Genomic DNA, 20,114 nt, shown 5'->3' on the forward strand with positions numbered 1-20,114 from the left:
TGTCAGCCTTTACTTTTGTTATCATGTGAACCTAGGAGCCTAGACTTGAACCCAGCTGACATGAATTGCATGTAGGCTAGGCATGGTTTGGTAGGACCAATTGAAGAGAATTATTCATGCTCACATGGACTTAGGTCTGAAATACAACACTCCTTAATCTAGGATTTGTATTTAAACAATGTTTACTTCTTCAAAATTTCAAAAATCTATCTCTTTAGGTCTTAGAGCCCTCTGTTTGCTTGCATGTGATCATTTTCAAAAATCACCCCACCTATGTCTACTCGGTCTTCACGTTGTTGGGTTTTCTTCCAGAACCATAGTTCGGGACAAAGCCTCACAACTGGGCCACTTATTTGGGCTAACGCCCCCCTGCCACGTACCAAGAGCCATAGTCTAACGTATATCAGCAGGCGCTCAAGGATGTTGAGAAAACACAAGCCTAGAACAAAAGATGAATTTTATGCCACGTACATCGAGCCTCGACCCGAGTATATCGTCATATCATGATTGAACACAACTGATCTAAGCTTAGTGTCAGGATTAGAGTCCTACAACCATTTTCAAAATTGATGCATTTAGAGTCAGCTTCTTAGGGAATGCTGTATGTGCATAATTATTTGTGCAGGATATGATGGAATGCTTTTTTTTATTTTCCTTTTACATCATTTTCCAAATTTCATCTATTTTCCAACAATTTTATCAAAACCCTTGACGATTTTTAAAAACCTCATATTTTTCTTCAAAAAGTCCAGGCAATTTCCCTTTTCCTACCTTTCCTCTGGATCTCGAATTTTCAACCTTATTTTGATCCTGTCTGCAATTTTTTAAATGTTCAAATTTTGTCTTCCAAATTCTATTCAAAATTTCCATATCTTTCATAATCCTCAATATTTCCTTCATCATTTACCTTTCTCCCCAAAATCCTTCAATCTAAACCATCCCTTTGTTCTGCAGAAAATTTTGGCATTGTGGAGTGATTCAGACTAGATCCAGAAAAAAAACATTGCCTCAGCACCCTAGCAGTGGCAGCGAGCAAGAAATGGATTCACCACGATCTGCCAGAAAACAAAATCAACAAGCCAATGATGATGTCGATCCCCAGATGTTTGCCATGTTTCAAAAGATGATGAATAAGATGATGGCAGAGCAAGCAGGGGCCAGTTCCAGCAAGATTCCTACCAAGAAAAAGATCAAGGGCTGAACATTGAAGAAACAACTGAAGATATCCAAGAAGCATATCCAACATGAGGATACATCTGATGAAACAGAATCAGGAGGTGACACCGATGAAGAGTGCGAGGCTCATCAAACTTTTCAGAAAATGACTCAGGGGCCAGCCAATAAGCTAAAAGACTAGTCTGCTAATAACTCTGACTAGTCACAACTCAGAGATGTGGTCAAAATGGTTAAGGATCTGCAAGCCCGCGACAAGGGCAAAAGGATTTTCACAAGCGAAGATTTCTATGATGGTTTAGATGGGGATGACATCCTGAAGGATCTCCCCCAAAAATTTGTCAAATTTGATGGGACTGGCGATCCCAAGGCTCACTTGGCTAAGTTCTTTGCGGAGTGCAATCGATTCAAGAGAGACAATTGTGCTTTGTTTAGATGTTTTCCTCGCAGTCTGGAGGGCACGACTGCTAAATGGCACTCAGAATACATCAATCCCATCAAGTTGAAGGAATTCGATAAAGTGGTCAATCTATTCATTGAACGATTCCTTTTCAACACTAAAGCCCTGCCAATGCTGAACCACCTCTACAATACAAAGCAAAGAGATAATGAGAAAGCTAGAAACTTCATCCGCAGATAGAGGGGCACTTGCAACAAAATGAGAAATCCCATCTTAGAGAAGCACGCACTCCAGATTATTCTGAACATTTCTCACATCCTTTGAGAGGTCTTATCACCACCTCGCCTTCTAAATCTTTCATTGAGCTTACCGAATGAGCTGAGTGACTCAAGATGGGAATGGAGAATGGGGTTTATGATGGCATCACCCTCATCAAGAATAATCAAGATTCAAAGAAGAAGACAAATTTCACCTTCTCTGCCAATGCTGGCCACAGTAACTGCAAAGATAACAAGGACAACCATACAAGTCAGAAAGAAAAGTCTTCAAAGAAGAATGAAAAATTGAGTCAACAGAAAGAAAAGAAAAAATAGGATGGTTGGGGTAGCGATGGCCAGTTTACTCCTCTTGAGCAGCCTCTCGACGAAATCCTTGAATACAAGCTAACCAAGGAATTGGTAAAGCTCCCAAGAGCCACATATCCTCTCACGATCATGGGACGATTCATGGATCAGTTCTGTAAATTCCATCGGGCAGTAGGACACAATACTGACTACTGTTTCGTCTTCAAGAACATCGTTCAGGATTGCGTTGATAAGAATCTCCTCATTGAAGATGAAAAGAAGAACCAGTCATCCTGACTGAGATTTTCCCTCAAGAAGCTGACAACACCAGCATTTTCCCATTTCTCATCGTGCTTTATCATCCTAAAGGGATGATGTAATCCCGATTGTCTTTCCTTAATTTGTCATCTTTCCTTCAATGCATCAATAAAATTATCAATTTTTCTCATAAGCTTGATATCACCTTTTATTTTCCTTCTTCGCAAAATGTTCTTTCATGAGGAATGACCCTCTTCAGAGTCCCTCGTGAATCAATCAAAAGTCAGTTGCTTTGTTATTTTTCGAGAGCATTCTTCGAACGCCAATTATCTTCCTTTTATCCAAATTTTCTTCCCCTATTACACTGAGGCATTTTGATTTTGAAAATTGTCTTCAAAACATCATGTATGCAGGCAATATCAAACAAATCTCTCATTTTGCACGCATGTGCATTCATTTGCATACATTTGCATTCATTTGCATTTGCATGCATTCATTCACATTCATTGGCATCCATATGCATCGAATTCATTTCCCCTTTAGGTTAAGGGATAAACCTGAACTACCCATTCAGGATAAGGGATAAATTTTGAGGCCTTGACAGTTGTCCAAGTCAGCATGAGGGTGAAGACTAAAAATCTTCCATCAGAATCAATTGGTAATTTTTCAAAATCTAGTGTTCGTGCTGTAATTTCTCTTTAAAATTCAGTGTTCGTTCTGGTATTTTTTCAAAATCCAGTATCCGTGTTGGTACTTTTTCAAAATTCAGTGCTCGTGCTGGTACTCTTTCAAAATTCGGTGCTCATGCTGGTATTTTTCTAAATCCTGTTTTACTGGTTGAAACTCTTAACTCCGATTTTGATTTTCTTCCCAGTCAATGTTTCCAAATCCAATTTATATTGGTCTAATTTTCTTCCTTCAGATCCTAGAATTGGTCTAGCAAATTAGAGTTTCGACACAAATTTTCTTCCAAATCCAATTCAATTGTTAGAATTGGTCAAGAAAATTAGAGTCTCGACTCGAATTTTTTTCCAAATCCAATTCAAATGTCTAGAATTGGTCTAGAAATTAAAGTTTTGACTCAAATTTTCTTCCAAATCCAATTTAAATGTCTAGAATCAGTTTAAAAAATTAGAGTTCTAACTCGAATTTTCTTCCAAATCCAATTCAAATGTCTAGAATCGGTCTAGAAAATTAGCGTTTCGACTCAAATTTTCTTCCAAATCCAATTCGCTTAGCTTTCTTTTAGAGGTTTGAGTTTCTACTCAAACTTTTCTGCAATTTAGTAATTGGTCTAGAAGATCCAAGTTCCGACTTGAATTTTCTGTCAAAACCCAATTCATTTAGTTTTTCCTTAAAGATTTGAATTCTGATTCGAATCTTCTTTCTAAACCCAGTTTAGCACCTGGTCCTTCTAAACCCAGTTAGCACCTGGTCCTTCTAAATCCAGTCTTCAAATTGGTCCTTTTTCAAAATCTAACCTCACATTGGTTATTTTACCAGTTCCTGTATGTGTATTGGTCATTCTTTCAAATTCAATCTTTATATTAATTCCAGTTCCCAATTTTGACCTTCGAGTCACTCAATTCTCAATTTCAACCTTCAGATCATCCAATTTTTAATTTCCAATTTCCAATTTCCAATTTTCAATTTTCAATTTCCAATTTCCAAATTTCCAATTTCGACCTTTGGGTCAATTAATTTTCAAATTCGATCTTTGGGTCGTTCAAATTCCAATTTCCAAATTCTAAATTTCTAATTTTGACTTTCGGGTCAATCAATTTCCAATTTTTAAATTCTAAATTCCATTTTCCAAATTTCCAATCTCCAATTTCCAATTCTGACCTTTTTGGTCACTCAATACCAACTTCAATCATTTTCTCTTGCGAGAGACCCTTTTTATAGGGAGAGTTCAAGGGCGCTCGCTCTTTTTGCATGCTATCATTTGTTCACTTAGCCCCTTTTTAGGGAGAGTTTGAAGGGACTCATGTCTTTGTGAACTGTTTGCAAAACAAATTTCCAATTTCACACAAGGAACCCTCTTTTCAGGGAGAGCTTCGACGAAAGCTCGCTTTCCTTGTGCCCCCCCTAAATTTTCATACTAGGCCATTTCATCATGAAGGACCCTCTTTTCAGGGAGAGTGTGATGAACTCGTTCCTTCATGACCAATTCATCAACCTCACCATTACCAGTCCCTTTCCATAAGAGAAGCCTGATGTTAGGAAGTTTTGACGAAAGCCTAATTTCTCTTCGAAAATTCATTTTGCAAACACCTCCTCTTCAGGGAAGAAAAGAGTAATTCCTATTTCCCATTTCTGAATGTTCTTCTTTATGGAAAGGGGAGGAGAATTTTTGTCATGAATGCGTTGAGTTGTGCTTCAAATGCTCGCTTCCACAAGGGATTTCAAGAAAATTTTGCCAATTTGTCATTAAATATTTGTTAATTTCAAAATCTTTATTTCACAAAACTTTACCTCAGAATATATTCAGTATTACTTCCGAAAGAACAAAGCTTTCGCGAAGAAGGATTCCAAATTCAAAATATTTCTATTGGCCAAACAAAAAGATGAAGAAAAAATCCTCGATATGGCCAGCAAAGAAAATTCAATGTTGTTGCAAAGCCATAAGTGATCAATATTGATCGCAGTCAATGACACATTTTTAAAGATCATTCTTGGAAAATAAGGCAGTCAAAATATCCTAAGTGATACAGAAAAATCCATTCAATTTTCATATCTCCTCAATCATTTAAGTTGCAATTAAATATCTGCAAAAGTGATCTCTCAATTGTCGTCAATTTGAAAATGAATTATGCGAGTTAGACCTCTGGGGCCAAAGAAGATTTGAATCATCTTTGAGATGAAGGAGTTTGTGACAGATCATTCCATGGAAAGTTTAGATCACCGCCAAGTTGAAGGCAAATGCGATGAACTTCCCGACAAACCCTAAAAGATATTTAATTTCTGCTATCATCAAGAGATTTTCAACCAAAGAGCCAATACCGTCAAGATAATCCATGAGGCAAAGAAGGATTAGAACAACTATGAGTTGAAGGAGTTTGTGACGTGCCCTTCCAAAAAAAAGAGAGAGAAAAGTCAGGACATCTCCAAAATGAAGGATGATGTAATCCCCAAAAACCTAAGAGAGCTTCAATTCTGTCGAAAAAAAAAGAGTGCAGAAAGATCATAATGAGAAAAGAATCCCAGTATATCAAACTGCCGAATCTACCAAGAATCTTCTTTAATTTTGTGAAATTCTTTTATCATGATACTTTCACCAATTGCTTTCACAATGCGAATTCTTTCTTTTCCGTTCATATCAGGGAAATTGATAGCTTCCTTGAAGAAGGCCAATTGTAAGCAATTTCAATTTGAATTTAGATTCTACGGAGTTAACCCAATTGGAGGTAATACTTTGGGTAAAAAAGAGAAAATATTTTCATACCAATATACATCAGTTTCAAGTATTTTGAATCAACAAACAATTTTTGACATTTTGGCATTATTTTCTTGTTGTCCTCACATGAAGTGAAGAACTCGATGTCCATTTTGACACATCCCGGTATCACCTTTTGCCTCCTTGAGAGTGTAACCTTTATCATCTTTCGCGTTGTTGAAAGATTAACCTTCTCTTCGAAAGGATAACCTTTATCGTCTTTTGCGTTGTTGAAAGATTAGCCTTCTCTACGAAAGGATAGCCTTTGTCGTCTTTTACGTTGTTGAAATATTAGCCTTCTCTCCGAAAGGATAGCCTTTATTGTCTTTTGCGTTATTGAAAGATTATCCTTCTCTCCGAAAAGATAACCTTTGTCGTCTTTCGCGTTGTTGAAAGATTAACCTTTTCTCTGAAAGAATAGCCTTTATCGTCTTTCGCGTTGTTGAAAGATTCACCTCTCTTCTCTTTGAAAGGATAACCTTGTCATCTTTCACGTTGTTGAAAGATTAGCCTTCTCTCCAAAAGGATAGACTTTGTCGTCTTTCACATTATTGAAAGACTGGCCTTCTCTTTGAAAGGATAGCCTTTGTCATCTTTCGCGTTGTCGAAAGAATTCATCTTTTGCGTTGTCGAAAGAATCACCTTGTTCCTTTGGATCACCTTTGTCATCTTTCGTGTTGTCGAAAGAATTCACCTTGTTCCTTTGGATCACCTTTGTCATCTTTCGCGTTGTCAAAAGAATTCATCTTTCGCTTTGTCGAAAGAATCACCTTATTCCATTAGATCGACTTTGTCATCTTTCGCGTTGTCGAAAGAATCACCTTGTTCCTTTGGATCGCCTTTGTCATCTTTCGCGTTATCGAAAGAATCACCCTGCTCCTTTGGATCACCTTGTTCATCTTTCACGTTATTGAAAAAACCGCCTTGTTCTTTTGGATCGCCTTTGTCATCTTTTGCGTTGTCAAAAGAATCACCTTATTCCTTTGGATCGCCTTTGTCATCTTTCGCGTTGTCGAAAGAATTCATCTTTCGCGTTGTCGAAAGAATCGCCCTGCTCCTTTGGATCGTCTTGTCATCTTTCGCGTTGTCGAAAGAATCACCTTGTTCCTTTGGGATTGCCTTTGCCATCCTTCGCGTTGTCGGAAGAATTCATCTTCTGCATTGTCGAAAGAATCACCCTGCTCTTTTGGATCATCTTGTCATCTTTCGCGTTGTCGAAAGAATCGCCTTTCACCTTATTCATCTTTTGCGTTGTTGAAAGAGTTGCCTTGTTCCTTTGGATCACCTTTGTCATCTTTCGCGTTGTCGAAAGAATTCATCTTTCGCGTTGTCGAAAGAATCGCCCTGCTCCTTTGTCATCTTTTGCGTTTTCGAAAGAATCGCTCTGTTTCTTTGGATCACCTTTATCATCTTTCACGTTTTTAGAAGAATTCATCTTTCGCGTTGTCAAAAGAATCGCCCTGCTCCTTTGGATCTCCTTGTCATCTTTCATGTTGTCGAAAGAATCACCTTATTCCTTTAGATCGCCTTTGTCATCTTTCGCATTGTCGAAAGAATTCATCTTTCGCGTTGTCGAAAGAATCACCCTACTCCTTTGATCACCTTATTCATCTTTCGTGTTGTCGAAAGAATCACCTTGTTCCTTTGGATCGCCTTTGTCATCTTTCGCGTTGTCGAAAGAATTGCCCTGCTCCTTTGGATCGCCTTATTCATCTTTCGCATTGTCGAAAGAATAACCTTGTTCCTTTGGATCGCCTTTGTCATCTTTCGCGTTGTCGAAAGAATTCATCTTTCGCGTTGTCGAAAGAATCACCCTGCTCCTTTGGATCGCCTTTGTCATCTTTCACGTTGTCGAAAGAATTCATCTTTCGTGTTGTCGAAAGAATTGCCTTGTTCCTTTGGATCGCCTTTGTCATCTTTCACGTTGTCGAAAGAGTTCATCTTTTGCGTTGTTGAAAGAATCACCTTGTTCCTTTGGATCACCTTTGTTATCTTTCGCGTTGTCGAAAGAATTGCCTTGTTCCTTTGGATCACCTTTGTCATCTTTCGCGTTGTCGAAAGAATTCATCTTTCGCGTTGTCAAAAGAATCACCTTGTTCCTTTGGCTCACCTTATTCATCTTTTGCGTTGTCGAAAGAATCGCTCTGCTCCTTTGGATCGCCTTGTCATCTTTCACATTGTCGAAAGAATCGCCCTGCTCCTTTGGATTTCTTTTGTCATCTTTCGCTTTGTCGAAAGAATTCATCTTTCGCGTTGTCAAAAGAATTACCTGCTCCTTTGGATCACCTTTTTTATCTTTCGCGTTGTTGAAAGAATTCATCTTTTGCATTATCGAAAGAGTTGCCTTATTCTTCTTCAAAAAGTTATCTTATTCGCCATCCAACTTACCATTTTCTATCTTCTCGATCAGGTTAAGGGTCAAGCCTGAGCCTCGTTCTTATACGAGGTATTTTTCGTCCCATCCAGGTTAAGGGCAAAACCTGAACTTCATTTCTACAAAATGAATCTTTCATTCTCCATTCCATATCTACCATTTTCATTAGAGCAAATTCTTTCATACCCAGTTAGATTCTTCTAACTGGGGCATTTTTTTTGTATATAGTCAAAATTTGGTGTGTTTTTTTTTGCCACTAAGCTCGACCCTAAACTGACTTAATAGCAAAAAGAGGCATCTATAAACACCCCAAATTTTCATCCTCATTCAGTGTTTACATTTCATATGTCATTGCATATCATTGCATGCATTCGACATATCATTTCATTGTATTGTACAACATTGCATGTCATTTCATCTCATTATCGAGATCCAGAACTCCTGTTTTCAAAATATTAAATCCAGATTCGAGTTTTTAAAACTTTTCTTTCGAAATCAATTTCAAAACCTGGGTTTTAAATCGACATTTTTGTCATTTGCCAACCCTCAGAATCTTATATTTTAAAATGTTTTCTCAGAAAACAATCTGGATTCGTTTGAAACTCAATTTCAATTGATCTCAATTCTAAGATGAGACCCATTTAGGTGGTGTCACTTCTGAATTCCTTCATTCGTTAAAAATCTAAAAAAATTTAGAGTCATAGTTGGATCAAAACACTTTTTCCAGAGTCCTAGTCGGATCAGAACTCTACCTTTTACTACCCTTTTTACCTATTTTTGAGAACACCTATCAAAATTCTTTGTTTTTGGACAAAATTCTAGAATCCCAGTTGAATTAGAACTCTTTCTCAGAGTCCTAATTGAATTAGGACTATCCCGATTTTGTCTGTTACTCCTGTTCTTCACTTGTTTTCAAAACCTTCTTATCTGATTTTCAAAATCTTTTATTTTAGCCAAAATTCTAGAGTTCTAACCAGATTAGGACTCTTTCTCGGAGTCCTAATCGAATCAGAACTCTATCTTTCATTGGTATTCTGCCTATTTTTAAATCAAATCTTTTTAAAATCTTTCAAAATGAGTCAAAAACTTAGTTGAACCAGGATTCTGTTTGAAGAATCCCAGTTGAATCATGACTCTAACCTTGATTTCAATTTTGAGAGAATCTTTTAAAAATCTTTCTATCTATCAAAATTGTTATACCTTTATCATGAAATTTCAAAAAATTAGTACTTTATTCCAGAGTCCTTATCGAATCAGGCTCTATCCCAGAGTTGATCGAATCAGGACTCTATTCTGAGTTCATTTTTTACTTCATTCTCACTGGTTTTTAAAAGTTCTATTTAAATCTCATCATTTGCTTCTTAGAAAATAAAAAATTCTCGAAGTTCTAGCCGAGCTAGAACTCTTCCTTAGAGTCCTAATCAGATCAGGACTCTAAACCAGACTTCAATTTTATCCTATTTTCACCCGTTTTTCAAGATTCTCTTATTTGTTTTCTCAGAAATGCAAAAATTTGAGAGTCCTAGTACGATTAGGACTCTGTTTTCAAAGTTCTAGTTGGATCAGAACCCTGTTTTCAGAGTTCTAGTTGGATCAGAACCCTGTTTGATTTCAATACTTGTTATTTTCACTGTTTTCACAAATTCATTCATCTGTTTTTTAGAAAATACTAAAAAAAATCTAGAGTTTCAGTCTGATCAGGACTCTGGCCCAGATTCCTAATTCAATTAGGAGTCTATTCTTAAGTTTGTTTTACTTCTATTTTCATTCATTTTCATTTGCTTTTCAAAAATTAGGTCATTTTACAGAGTTCCGATTGATTCAGGACTCTATTTTAGAGTTTTGATTGAGTTAGGACTCTAACCCTGACCGCGTTTTCTGACTTATTTTACCAGTTTGGTGAAATCTTTCAAAAACCTTTTTTATCTGACTTTCAAAATCCTAAAATCTCAGAGTCCTAAAATTTCAGGACTCTAGCCTAGAGTTCCAATTTGATTAAGACTCTATTTTCAAGCCTTTGAATTTTATTTATTGATTTTAACCCCTTTTCAAAGCTATTTTTAGTCTTTATTTCAAAATTTCAAAACTTTGATGTGGGGCCCACTCAGTTGGCGCCGTATCTGGAAAAGTTCTGACCCAGTCAGAACTCTGTGCTATTTCAAAACTTTCAATTCTAAATATACTTTTGAAACTCTTTTGAAAAGCTGCTCGTTTTCAAGTTTTAAAATAAACTTTTTAAAATTCAAGTGGGGCCCACTCGAGGTGGCGCAACATTTGATAAAGTCAGGGTTAGACTAAGGTTAGTCAGTGTCCTAGTTAGATTAGGGGTTTAGAAGAGTTTAAATCGATTTTGAAAAATCCATTTTTATTTTGGTTTTTAACTAGTAGTTTTTAAAGTTTTAAATTAAAAGTTTTAAAAAACTAATGTGGGCCCACACTAGATGGCGCCACATTTGGCTATTTCTAGGGTTTATTAGGTTAGTAATTAGGGTTTGGTTAGGCTAAATCGCCTAAAAAAAATCGCCCCCCACTAATGATTTTGGATACTTTTTAAAAGGGGCAAACTTGGGATTAATTAATTTTTAGAAAAACCTAATTTATTTCTATAAATAGTAGCCAAAAAGAGGCCAAAAGAGACTCTTTTCTCTCTCAAATTTTTGTGGTCTCTCTCCTCTCTTCGGCACCTCTTCTTCCTCTATTGAAGCTGCATCCACCCAAGGTAAGCTTTTTATATTTTTTTTCATGTTTTTCTTAAATTTTTATGCCTTTTATCACGAATTTAACCATTATTGCCCTTGATTCATGGATTTCAACCATGAGTTTCTTCCAAGAACTCCAAAATAGACTCAAGAAGATGATCTAACTCAGTTGGAGGGTGATTTCCAAGATTCTAATCCATTAGAATCATTCAAGTTGCTGTTTTCTACGTTCTTAACCAACGAAACATGAGATTTACCCATTAAATGGGTTAAATCCATGTTTTCAAAGGTAAAATCAATTTCGGCCATGGATTCATTGTATTTTTTTTTTATTTTCTTTTGGTATTAATGTTTATTTCATAAACTTCAACATTGAATTTAATTTTGTTATGTTGTTTATGAGTTTTTTTTGTTATTTTCCATGTTTAGATCATAGTTTTTAATGCTTTATTATGTTTTTGAGTGTTTTGATTCTAAATCTGTAAAAAGTATGCTATTTCACATTTAAATATTTGTTATAAATTGCTGATTTTTTATATGTGGTCCCCGAATGTGTCATTGAGTCTCTGTAAAAAAAACAGAAGTTTTGGAATTCAGGAACTCTGTCAGAAAAATAAAAGATTGAATCATGATTTCCAGAAGTTAAAATCGCTATTGAAATTCATAGGTAACTTGCAATTGCATTATTTCTCTCATCTAAAGTCTGATTTGTAATCTGTAAAATGAAACAGTTTTGTGTTAATGGCTAGTATTTACTTTAATTTTCCTGTATTTTTACATCACTGTTCACTATTTTTCCTCTGACAGAAAGTTAGATCAACTTTTTAGAACTCGTTATGATTTATTAAAACCCTAATTAAACTTGTGTTGGTCTTATTTCCCTAACCGGAGATCCGATCAATGATCTGTAAAAAAAAGAGTTCATTGTCTACATGTATGCTATTCATTGCAGAAAACCTAGAATTTTCTAATGTGCTTTGCTATTTTTCTCTGTATTTTTAACTGGAAGCATCTGTTTTGATAAATTTTATATTCGTTATATTCAAGTACAGATTTCCAGAACAATATCTCCCTAACCGGAGATGCTTTTTCTGATTTGTAGATAGGAGATTCTCTGTTTATATGTCTATTTTGTCTCTATAAAATTTTAGATATTTCCATGGTGAATTGTTCCCTGATTCGGGTCTGACACCATGACAGGTATGTACCCACGGGTAAAAATAGCATGTTTTTGGATTTTTAAGCAATTTTCATGTTTAAATCATGTCAAAATTTGATATTTATGTTTCTAGATTAATTTTGTGGTTATAAAAAGTTTACATATCAATTTTTACTGATTTTGGATATCATTTGATGCTTGGATGAGTTAAATTGCAAAACAGGGTACCCGCAGGATCCCGAAACACTGCCAAAATAATGATTTTCATGATATTTCTGGATTTTTATGCATGAGTCTATATTTTTAGGGTTTGATTGTATTTAGAATCATATTAGGATGCTTCATGATCGATTTGGCTGTTATTTTATCTTATTTAAACCCTCAATCCCAAGTTTTCACCAAAATATTTTCTGAAAACCCTGATTTTAAGGCCATAGTCTTGCTATCAAGGGCATTTTGGTAATTTGACCTCAATTTCGAAATTCCAAACTTTCAATTTCTTATTTTCAATCATATCATATCATTTTGTGTTTTATTTATTCTCATTTGAATTTCAAAATTTGCATTTTACAAAATATCTTTCTGAAAACCCTGATTTCAAAACCATAGTCTTGTTTTCAGGGGTATTTTTGTCATTTTTCATAAAATTTCAAATTTCAAAGTTATTTATATTTATTTTTTCTTCCATTTTATTTCATTTTTCATTATGTTTATCTTAGAGAATCATGAAAAAGGCTTATATCTAGCAAAATCCAGTAATTTCTAGATATTGCTAGATAAATCTAGAAAAGCCGAATATCTTCACTCACAAGTTTTCTAGTTTTACAGGGATATTGAAGACTTTAATTTTCTTTACTTTCTTTTATTTAAATTCAATTAGTGATGTAAATTAAATGTAAACTTTAGAATAAGAATTTCAATTTCTGCTTAGATTAGGATTTGCATTGCATATAGTTTAAACTTAGATATATAACCCTTATGCTTGTCATTCATGTGCATATTTTTACAAATTCACCATGGTCTACATGAATGGCATGTGCACAAGCTCTTAGAAAGTTGACAAACTCGGTGGAATTCGTATTCATGACCATAGTCAGAATACGAATGAGACCCAGATTTGTTATCTTCGTATTAGCCACATTCAACCTACACTCTTAGGCTAACTTCAAAATCCACTGCATTTCTCAAAAATACAAAAGGATTTTCTCAATTTCTTATAAAATATCTTTCAAATCTATATTCATTCATTTCATTTAATTTGCAAATCCCAATTCTAGTTCAGAAATTAATTTTCTCAAAATTTTCTAAGTCTTACTCAGAAATTGATTTTCTCAAAACTCTGAGATTTCAAATGGTATTTCAAGTATTTCTCAAGTTCAAATCATGATTTTCCAAGTCACAATATCTTCAATTTCAAGGTTTAAATTCAGAGAAATCAAGTTTTTCCAAAGTTATTTGAAATTCCTCAGAAATCAATTTTCTTAAAATACTTGGATTCTTCAGAAATCGATTTTCACTTTCCTCAGAAATATTCTCTCACCATGATTCATGATTTTCCAAGTAACATCTTTTCCAAGTATTTCAAATATTCTAAGTGAACATCATGTTTTCAAGCCTGCATTTTTAGAAAATTCATAGCACATGCCTGATTCTTTGTGCATTTAGGAAATAGAACACAATTTAGACAAGTTGAGCAAAGCTAAGCACACTTTTGATCCTTGGTTTAATTACCCCTGGTAAAGGCGCCAAAAACGATTGAACCTCGTACCGACAGACGAGTCTCATTCTTCGAAATTATTCCATATTTTAAAACGGAGGCGAGTTATTTTCAAAAACTTTTTCAAAGGTCAGTTTGACTTGCAAAAATAAAATTTTACGATGATAACAATTGTCTTTTCATTTCTATTCTTTTGTTTTCGCACTGAGATGATATCCCGTTTCGTTTTCATCATTATCACTTGATCAATTCAATCTTTCAGTAAAGTTGCAAGTTTCCTTTGTCCATACGGATGCCATTTGTCTCCTTACTTCTTATTAGCAAATCTTTGCAAAATTGCCATTATTTTGCTCTTTTATTTTTTCAATTATTTTCTCAACAAAAGCAATTTGTTTTATGATGGGCGATTTCCCTGAATAGAATTTATTTTCTAATTTTCAGAATGTCTTCCCGATCTATCAAAAAGCTCGTTCTTAATCCAAATGCCTTTTTGAAGCCGACAGTGATTCATCAGGTCAAAGCAAGAGCAAAATGCAGCCAGGCTACAAAGCAGACGGAAGAATCCGCAGAGTTCAATTCAGCTCTTCAAAAATTACCAGAATTTGCATCAATTAAAAAACAAGATGATCCCTTATCCTTAGTTCAAGATCCGACTGAGGATATCAATATCAGATCAGAAGATGATCCCAAAATTCTCAAGATCGACAGCAGTTTGAGCCCAGAAGAGAAAGAAAGGCTCACCAATTTTCTCAAGCAGCATGAAAAAGTGTTTTCATGGACTTACCAAATTGGTTGAGCATCACCTCATCCTAAAACCAGATGTCAAGCCAGTTAAGTAGAAGCTAAGAAAAATGGATCCTCGAGTGGAGAAACAAGTTAAAAAAGGTCTGAAAGACCTACTCGAAGGGTTCATTCGAACCATTGACTATCCAGACTGGCTAGCAAATATTGTCATTGTTCCAAAAAAGAATGGCAAAGTCCGAATTTGCATCGACTTTAGAGATCTCAACAAAGCGACTCCTAAGGATGATTATCCGCTTCCTAATATTGATCTTTTGATCGATAGCACAACGGGTCACGCCATGTTCTCTTTTATGGATGGATATTCCAGATACAATCAGATCAAGTTGGCCGCCCGTGATCAGTCCAAGACATCTTTCACTACTCCTTGGAGCACTTTTGTTATACAGTTATGCCATTTGGGTTCAAGAATACTAGAGCCACTTATCAGCGTGCAATGACAGCCATTTTCCATGACCAAATGAATAAAATCATGGATGCATATGTCAATGATATTCTGGTGAAATCCAAAGAAGAAGAAGATCACATCAAAACTCTTGATCAAGTCTTCAATCAACTCATTCTTTACAAGCTAAGACTCAATCCTCAAAATTGTATTTTTGGAGTTGAATCCAGCAAGCTGTTAGGCATTTTGGTCAACAAAAAGGGGCTAGAAGTGGATCTTGCTAGGGCAAAGGCCATCATTGACATGCTGCCCCCAACAAATCTCAAAGAATTGCATAACCTTCAGAAACGCATGCAATCAATCCGGCGATTCATATCCAATTTGGCCATGAGATGTGAGCCTTTCAATCATTTGCTCAGAAAAGGAGTAAAGTTTGAATGAGGACCAAAGTGCCAACAATCATTCGAGCGTATCAAAAAGTATCTTCTCAATTCTCATGTATTGAAACCGCCAGAATTGAGAAAACCCCTCTTACTATACATCTCAGTTAATCAAGTCGCTTGTGGTGGATTCTTGGCGCAATATGAAGAGGGCAATATGATAGAACATACCATCTACTACGTAAGCAAGACCTTCATTGACTATGAAAAGAAATACTCTTAGATAGAGAAAACATGTCTAACTCTAGTTTTGATGTGTCAGAAATTGCGACATTATTTGTTGGCATCTGAAGTCAAGATTCTATCCAAGTTAAATCCTCTCAAGTATATTCTCGAGCAACCCTTTCTCAGTGGACGGATTGCCAAATAGAAAGTCCTATTGATGCAATATGACTTGGAATATGTCTCACGACAATCTATCAAAGGCCAAACAATTGCAAACCAATTGACAGATTTTCCTTTAGTAGATGATGTTAAAGCCGAGGATGATTTTCCCAATGAGCGGATCTGCAATATTCAATAATCTCCAGTTTGGAATTTATTCTTCAATGGTTCCAAGAATATGGCAGACATAGGAATCAAGATTTTGCTAATTATGCCTGAGAAGGAAATGATCCCCTTTTTCTCTCAAATTAGAATTTCAGTGCACTCACAATATGGCTGAGTATAAAGCTTTGATACAAGGGCTGAAAATTCTACAAGACTTCAATATCAAAAGAGTGCATGCTTTTAACAACTCTTTGCTCGTCGTCAATCAAGTCCTAGCCGAATGACAAGTGAAAGATCAAAAATTACTTCCTTATCAGAAGATCGTCTCAGCTCTTGCCAACAATTTCAAAGAATTTCAACTTTTCCATATCAAGAGAGACTTCAATCAAGTTACAGACACTTTAGCCAATCTGGGCTTTATCATGTCTTTCAAGAGTGGAGAATCTTGTCATTCCTTTGAAATTGACATACTTGATCAATCTGCTTTCATTCCAACAAAGTAGATAAACTAGGCTGAAAAAAAGAAGAAGCCCTGGTATCATGACATCTAGAATTTCATTGAAACTGGCAAATTTCCTCCAAAACTTTCAAAGAAAGAGCAACGAGCAATTTAGCACATGTTTGCCCAATATTTTATTCTTGCCGATGTTCTCTATCATCGTGGATTCAGTTCTAAGTATTCCAAATGTTTGGTCAAAGAAGAAGCCAAAGAAGTTGTGCAAGAGGCACACAAAGGTATTTGCGGTGGTCATGTCGGCTACCAAACTCTTGTCAAGCAAATCATCCGAGCAAGATATTATTGGAAGACTATGCATCAAGACTGCTATCGTTTTGTGAAGAAGTGCATTCAATGTCAGAGGCATGCACCTTCCATTCATGCCCCAACGACATATTTGCAATCTGTCGTCTCTCTATGGCCGTTTTCTATGTGGGCCTTTGATGTTGTAGGCCCCATCACTCTTTCTGCTTCAAATGACCACAAATATTTTTTTGCCGCAACATAATATTTCACTAAATGGGTAGAAGCTGTCACTCTACGCACAATAGAAGGTTGACATGTAGTCTCATTCATTCACAAGAATATCCTTTGTCGTTTCGGCATACCGCATGACATTGTGTCAGACAATGACAGTCATTTCAAGAATGAGAGAATGATGACATTTTGCTCAAAGTTCAAAATCCATCATCATTTCTTCGCTCCCTATTATTCTCAAGGGAATGGTTAGGCAGAGGCCACCAATAAAATTCTTATTCGAATCCTGGAGCAAACTTTGGAGGCAGGTCGTGATTGGCACGAAAAGATCCATGATGCATTGTGGGCATATCAGACTACCATTCAAACTCCAATTAATGCTACTCCGTCAGAACTTGTCTACGAAACTGAAGTAGTACTGCCTTTATATGTTTAGAAACCCGCTCTGAAGTTTGCATCATTTCTGGAGTTACCGCTTGATCAATATCAGCAACAACGGCTAGTATAACTTGATTTGCTAGATGAAAGAAGGCTCAGAGTAGCAAAACATGCTTAATCATATTGTCAAAGGATAACCATACAATGTGCAAATTCTGTCATTGAAAGGAAATTTTGAGTCAACGATCTAGTGCTCAGATCAACGACTTATCTCAAGCACCGCTCGGGTGGCAAGTGGTCACCAAATTGGGAAGGTCCCTATGTTGTCAAAGAGGCATTACCTCGCAATTCATATCGGCTCATCAATGCTGACAGAGTGGAACTGCGAGATCCCATCAATGCTCTACATTTAAAAAAATTCTATACTTAAATCATCTGTCTTATTCTTTGTAATTCCTCAGATTTTCTTTAATAATGGTTAAATTCTTCTTTCCCAGTTACACTGGGGCATTTTTAAATTTTTTTTTTATCCACAAATATCCTGTATGCAAGCAGGCTAAACAAATCTCTCATTTTGCACGCATGTGCACCCATTTACATTACTTTGCATTCATATTTGCATACATTTGCATTCATTCATTTGCAGTCATATGCATCCAATTCATTTCTTCTTCAGGTTAAGGGATAAACCTGAACTACCCATTCAGGATAAGGGATAATCCTGAGACCTCGACAATCATTCTCGTCACAATTCCCAAATATTTTGAGAGCGCTGGTCTTTTCCAAAAATTCAAGTCTCAATTTAAAAACAAGGTACATTTTCAAAATCCAGTGCTCGAACTGGTATGTTTTCAAAATCTAGTGCTCAAACTGGTATATTTCCAAAATCCAATGGTCGAACTGGTACATTTTCGAAATCCAGTGCTCGAACTGGTATATTTTCAAAACCCAGTACTCGAACTGGTACATTTTCAAAATCCAATGTCAATGTTGACATATTTTCAAAATTCGGTATTCATACTGGTGTTCTTTCAAAATTGAACACTCGGGTTAGTGTCTCACCCGTTGGTCGTGTCAGTCGACCTCTTGGGCTCAATCTTCGTGCTGATCATTCATCAAAATTCAAGTTCTATACCAATTTTGACCCTCAGGCCACCTAATTTTCAATTTCGACCTTCGGGTCATCCAATTTCCAAATTCCAATTTCGACCTTCAGGTCAACCAATTTTCAATTTCGACCTTCGGGTCACCCAATTTCCAAATTCCAATTTTGACCTTCAGGTCAATCAATTCCAATTTCGACCTTCAGGTCAATCAATTCCAATTTCGCCCCTCGGGTCAATCAATTTCCAATTTTCAATTTCCAATTTCCAATTTCCAATTTCCAATTTCCAATTTTCAATTTCTAAATTCTAAATTCCAATCTCCAATTTCCAATTTCGACCTTTTTGGTCACTCAATACCAATTTCAATCATTTTCTCTTGCGAGAGACACTTTTTACAGGGAGAGTTCGAGGGAGCTTGTTCTTTTCACATGATATCCTTTGTCCATTTAGCCCATTTTTAGGGAGAGTTTAAAGGGACTCGTGTCTTTGTGAACCATTTGCAAAACAAATTTCCAATTTCACACAAGGAACTCTTAGTTCAGGGAGAACTTCGATGGAAGCTCGCTTTCCTGGTGGCCCCAATTCTATACTAGGTCATTTCATCATGAAGGACCCTCTTTTCAGAGAGAGTATGATGGATTCGCTCCTTCATGACCAATTCACTGACCTCACCATTACCGGCTCCCTTTCCATAAGAGAAGCCTAATGTTAGGAAGTTTTGACGAAAGCTTAATTTCTCTTCGAAAGTTCATTTTGCAAACACCTCCTCTTTAGGGAAGAGAGAAGTAATTTCTATTTCCCATTTCTGAATCTTCTCCATTGGGGAAAGGAGAGGAGAATTTTGTCATGGATGCATTTAGTCGGACAACAATGCCCGCTTTCACTAAGGATTTCAAGAACATTTTGCCAATTTGTCATTAAATATTTGTTGATTTCAAAATCTTTATTACACAAAACTTTACCTCAGAATACCTTCAGTATTACTTCCGAAAGGACAAAGCTTTTGCAAAGAAGGATTTTAAAGTCAAAATCTTTCTATTGGCCAACCAAAAGGATGAAGAATAAATCCTCGATATGGCCAGTTGTAAACACCCCAAAATTTTTAAAATTCTGTAAATATTCCATTTTTGCCCCTGGCCCCATTTTCTGAATAAATTGAGTCACTTTTGCTCAAAATTCCAGTTTATTTCTCATATTTACTAAAATCAAATCCATTTTATACATTTGACTCAATTTCAGATCTGAATCCAGTGCCAAATTCCAAATCTGATCCTCGTTATCCAATTTTTCAAATTGAAATTACAAAAACACCAAAAATAATTTCTAAAAGGCTCAGATAATTCATCCGGTATCCATTCAGATCCACTGCTCTGTATTTCTCGATTCGAAGTTTAAAACTTGAATATTTCCTCAAAACCTGGATCTAAACCCGTTTTCTGAAGAAATTTCCAAATTTAAACCCGATTTCTCAGAAAAACACTTCTTTTGTAAATATTTTTAAATTTTGCAAAATTAGTTTAAATTTTTTTAGTTTTAGAGTTTCTATTTCAAAAATATAAAAAAATGTAGAAAATACAAAAAGAACAAAAAAATAGAAAAAGAAAATCGAAAAAAATGGCTTTTAAAGCCCCCTTTGGAAACTTGTTTTTGTTAAAAACCACATTTTAAAAAAATTTTTGTGAAAAGGACATTGTTTTTTAAAAATCTTCAAAAATTGAAAGGAAAAAAATCGTGAAAAACCTAATGACCTCTCGTTATAAAGA

This window comes from Nuphar pumila, chromosome 11, assembly GCF_984573655.1.
Source record: "Nuphar pumila chromosome 11, dmNupPumi1.hap1.1, whole genome shotgun sequence".
Classification (NCBI taxonomy): Eukaryota; Viridiplantae; Streptophyta; class Magnoliopsida; order Nymphaeales; family Nymphaeaceae; genus Nuphar; species Nuphar pumila.